We start from the raw sequence: 5,649 nt of genomic DNA, 5'->3' as shown, positions 1-5,649 counted from the left end.
GGATTTGCTCGAGAAGCATCTATGGATGCACGCCAGCATTTTGGTCGCTATACTAGCCGCAGCATCGCACTTTGTCTCTCAGAAAGACGCAATACAGACTTCAGAATGTTCAGAGACAGAGGAACTGTCCTCCAGCAGGTATGGCCAGCCAAGCTCATTCTGCAAGAAGAGCAGACCTTCAACTGCTACAGGTTGAATGCTGACCTTTCATCAGTAGGTTTGACAGTGCAGTTATAAGACACTTCTTTCCCTGTGTTTAGGAACCGTCTCTTTTGTTTTCAGGAGGCCTGGACTGTTTAGGTTGACACAACACTCACATTTTATTCATAAAATTGTTCATGAAAAAGTTCAAGATGTCATTTTTGTACAAAACAAGGGCTGGTTAAGTTGCTAAAAAACCCCAGATTTCCCTGGGATAGGAAAACCATATCCTGCCCTATCCAGCTCTAATAAATAGTCACCAATGCTTTTCATTATTTCAAGAAGTGGTTGCCAACCAGTCAATTGACTGATCAATCGTAGAGCCTCTTCCAGTCGATCTGAGGCTGGCGGGGCTGAGCACGCATGCTCATGCGCACACATATACCCTGACTAGTCCAGCAGGTCAGCCTGTTGGGGAGGGAAGGGGCGGGGGCCAGATTGAGGCCCCGGCGGTGAGGGACAGCATGCAGCACAGGCAGAAGCATGAACTAAAGTGAGTGGAGCCGCAGCTAGGCTGGGTGGTGGTAGGATCGGAGCTCAGGGGTCTAGTCCAGGGGTGCAGCAGGCTCCCACCGCTGTGTGCAACCTGGCAGAGGCCTGAGGGGGCATGTGTCCCCTCCATCCATGCACAGGCAGGAGGCAGCTGGTGCTGCATGCTGTGTTTTGCACCCCAAACCCCACCTCAGCTGCCCCAGGAATGGCACGACACAATGCCACGTGTGTCCCACCACCGGCTAGGCAGGGGGCGAGGCTCAGCCCAGTGGCTGGATGCATGTGGCATTGGGCTGCTCCTGGGACATCTGAAGTGGGGCTTGGGGTGCAAAGCTCAGCACACAGTGGCAGCTACCTCTGCCCTGTACACAGATTGGGGGGGCATGTGCCCCTCCTCCCAAATGCAGGGCAGCATGGGCAGCTGCAGCAGAGGTGGGGAAAGGTCCGCATGCGGCGGTGAGGGGAAGAGTGGGGCTGGGGTTGAGGTAGAGGCTGCACCACTGGGGTGGGGCATGGGAGGAAGCCACAAGCATCTCATCTGAGAGGTACGTGGGGAGTGCACACACCAGGGGAGGGCATGGGGTGGGCGTATGCCCCCAGATCTGCATGTGGGGCGGGGGTGGGCTGCTACTGGAATGGGACTGGGGCTGTACCACACTCTTCCCAGAGGGGGTGTTGGGCTGGGCTGTGCTTGGGGTGGGTGGCAGCAGTGCTGGGAGGGGGTCTGCAACCACCTGAAAATTTGCCATAGCTCCACTATAGTCCCACCTCCCAGTGCTGCTTCCACCCACCCAGAATGCAACATGGCCCAGTCCCCTCCACAGGGAAGAGCCTGGTGCAGCCTACCAGCTCTGGCTTGGAGTGGCAGCCCACCCTGCCCTGGGTGCAGATCTCAGGCACACAGCCCCTATGCTTTTCTGGTGTGTGTGCAGTGGAGGGAGCTGCCACCCCTTCCCCACACCAGACGCCCCCCCGAATGAGCCACTTGTGGCTCTGTCCCATGCCCCAGCCTGGCTGTGCAGGGCCTGCCCCTGCCCAAGTCCCACTCCGTCCCTCATCATTGGGTGGAAAGATTGAGGCCCCAGCAGTGAGGGAGGGAGTGGGACACAGGCAGGAGCAGGGACTGGGGTGAGTGGGGCCCTGGCCAGGCTGGGTGGTGAGACAAAAAGAGATCTGGGAGGCATGTGCCCTTCAGTCTGTGTGGGGTGGAGGTGGCTGCCACTGCACGCTGCACTTTGCTCCCTGCTGAAGCTGCCCCACACCCGCTACCCACCTGGTGGCAGGACGCATGTGGCATTGTGCAGCTCTTGCGGTAGCGGGGTTCAGAGTGTAGCATGCAGCGGCAGTCACCTCCACCCCACACACAGGTCGGTGGGGCATATGCCCCCAGGGCCTCTGCTAGTCCCGCCACCTGGCCTGGCCAGGGCCCCACTTACATCAGCCCCTGCTTCTGCCTGTGTTCTGCTCCCTTCCTCACTGCTGGGGCCTTGATCTGCGCCCCCACCAAGCCCTTTCCCCTCCTCCCTTCCGCCACAGACTTACTTGCTGGGGGGGCACCCCCAAATAATTTCTTCTCCCTCCACCTCAATCTTCCCTCACTTCCCTCCCCACATATTAATCTGCTGGGCAGTGGAAGGGGGCGGGGTGTGCAGTACATTCTGGGTTCCTTTTTAATTTAAAAAGTGATCTCCTACTTTAAAAAGTTGGAGACCACTGATTTAGAGATACATTCATCTCTGAATTCCACATGGATTTACTTGCCTCATATTTAGTACTCTCCCTAAACACACACACACATACTTACTGTCTTGCCCATTTACTCAAACCTGAAACTTTCCAGTATAAAGTAAATCTGCCGAGGTCTACGTATAGGCCCGTTATTTGCATTTTGGGATCATCTTGAGGTTCTGTCATAGATTGTGACTCCATGGAGCTGGATACCAAATAAATCCCAAGTAAAAGATAGCCCTTATTTAAAAGAGTTTATAGCCAAGTTTGAAGAAACAAGCAACCATGAAAAATGGAAAGAAGGAAGGGAGAGGCAAGGCAAAGGCAATGAAAATAAGATCCTGGTGTACAGGTAGCTATAGCACAACTTGAAATTGGCCCCCCTGGTTCCATAAAACATTGCCTCTAATTTCCCCTTTTGCAGTATGAGTGGCTGACTGTGCACAAAGTTAATCCTGTGAGCATAGTTGTACAAAAAGAAGAGTACAGCAACATATAGTATGTATTTTATTGACAGTGAAACTCAATGATGGAGCTCAGTAGGAACCAAATAGTAACAAGAGTGAAACAAAAACCAGGTCCTTGTTTGTTGGCTGTATGTATTGGGCAGCGATGTAGTTCTGCATTAGGGAGGACTTGTAGGTGATTTCTAGTTTAAAGCTGTTACAAACTGATTGGGAAGGTTGGGTTAAGTCCATTGCCTGGGAACCAGGATACTGATATTAAGTCAACATGGTGCAAAACCATACTGGGTAGATACCCATCTTAGCTGTGCAATCGTTAGCTCCAGAACTGGAAGCAGCATAGCTGCTTTACTGTGGTGCTACACCTAGCTAATTAGCTCTGCAGAAAAGCAGGTTTTATTAGCCTGGGCACAACACCCAGCTTAATGGGGTTCTGGAACTGGCACACACAGTGCATTGTGCCTTTTAGATATATCCCTAGTGTCTGTCTCTTCTAGCACTGATTCACTGTGGCCATAGGAAAAAGGCACATCTCTCTGTGCTTCTGTTTCCCTACCTACAATACAAGGATAATGATCCTGAACTTTCTTTGCAATGACATTTTGATATGCCTGGCTCTAAAGCTCTACAATCAGTGTGGTATTATTTAGATAGCTCTTTCCCTTCAAAGCTCTGCCAGGTACTTGAAGATCTAGTATGTCTATACTCCAGCACCTGTGGAGGGCAAAGTAGTAGCCAAATGGCTCAGCACCCAAATGGGAAGTATATGACAGTGAACCTTTTCTTTTAAACAAACCCTTTATTTATACAAAAAGTGCCATATGATTTCCGCTCCACATGAAGCCTTAATTTTAAAGTCTCATCCACAAGATCCTCACAAAGTAAACTGTGTGGTAGTTTAATTTATTGATAGTGCTTTGGAATGATGAAGGCCTGTCTGCTCTGGGAGAGCTCAGAGCTAAGGCTCCAGGAAGTCTAGATATTTCAATCCTAAGCCTAGGCCACTAAACTATTCCTCCTGGTTTAAAGTAAACTTCTATGTATTGGCTAAAGGCCAGTTACTCCCACTCCATCATTTAGGGGAAAATGAGTACATCCTGTTATTAAGCTTACACATGTCAGCATGTGTTGAGGTAAGAGCTCTGTAGTTAATGTTCCCCAGTTTCTGCAACACACACACAAGCCAGTAAGAGAAAAGAATAATATGCCTTGAACTCTTTTCCAGACAACTCTCTTGATCCCTTTAAAACCCCCATCAGAGCAAAATGGAGCCTCACTCTGCATCCAAACCAGAGTAAAGAAAAGATCTGATTAAGGACTTCAGCCTAAAACCAGTGGACCTTGAGATATGACCCAGATAAATATATTTACTATAATTATTTTAAGTAGACTAGTTGTGTTGAATTTTTTAGCTTGTAACAAAGCGATACTTAGGCTGTAGGTTATCACTTGGGCACATGGGGCATAGTCTTGAACATTTTAAAATAAATTATGCATGCTTCACTAAACCCTGAGTGTGTCTGCCTATTCATTAATCGCCGTAGTTATTGTACATTATGATTAGTACTTGCCTAACCAAGTAAATCAATGTGCAGTAACTGGTGCTACTGATGCTAACTGCGCAGTAGTTTAATACTACTGCACAGCAGTGTATTAGCACAGGCTTTACCCTGCATGCTACTGCGCAGTGTTTTTAGGCTACTGCACAGTTAGCATCTCATGTAGACACATCTCCTGTCTGTCTGATCTCATTGCACTTGGAAGGCAGATGTGTCAAGTTCAGGATGCCAGCAGTTTTTCTGTATTTTGTTATATTGGCATTTCATTGGCTCTGATTTTTAATCTGGGCCTGAAACATAGAAAACCGTGTTACCCTGTCCATTCACAGGAGGGATTTTTTAATTCTTGCAGTGTCTGATCCTGCAAGATACTGACCTTCCTTTACTTCCATTGAAGCACAGTATATGAAGTTGGCTCCTTATAGGATCACGTATCTTTTCATTGTAATTGACTAAATTAAGGTGTGTTATCAATTGACACAGTTTTTTATTGTGTTTCAAGCAAGAGTTACATTGTTCACAGTCATTCAAACAGCTCTGTTAACTACAATGCAGAGTACGTGCTCATCCACATGAGTAAAAGTTGTACAATCTATGGAACAGTATTTTATTTGGTGAGTAGTCCCATTGATTTTACAGGGTTTATTTAGAGTAAATGACATGAGTAGAGAAAGGAGGCTCTGGTGACGTTTATGATGTACACAATTTATGGGTATGGACAGATGAACAAATTATACCAGATTAAGAGTAGATGGGAGGTTACTAGGTGTTTGTTGCTTCCTGGTAACTGTTCCACATGTCCACTTCTATCCTGCAGCAAAGCTAATCTAAGACAACATGCCTTTAGATCGAGGGTATCAAACTCATCTGGCCTTGGGGATCAGATGAAGCATGCAGGACTGGTCCATGGGCTGAACTGGGCCCAGAGACTGTCCTTGAATGTCAGAAGCAGCACATGCCCTGGACCATCCCCACATGCTGCATGCAGCATGAGTACTGGATGGAGCATGTGCTGGCCCCACCCCCATAACTTTGTCACCTGTGCCATAAATGAAAAAGAACAAGGTATTATAGAAGAGTAGTGGATACATAAAGCACTTACAGGCAGAGATAAGTTCCCCTCCCTTTTAACTAGGTATAGTTTGTCCATCTGCCCATACCCTAGTTGAGAACATGTTTAGAATGTGTTTTATAAGCAAGTATAT

This window comes from Crocodylus porosus, unplaced genomic scaffold, assembly GCF_001723895.1.
Source record: "Crocodylus porosus isolate Cpor-Errol unplaced genomic scaffold, CroPor_comp1, whole genome shotgun sequence".
Lineage (NCBI taxonomy): Eukaryota > Metazoa > Chordata > Crocodylia > Crocodylidae > Crocodylus > Crocodylus porosus.
The sequence above is the reverse complement of the archived record's forward strand: the minus strand, read 5'-3'. Positions refer to the sequence as shown.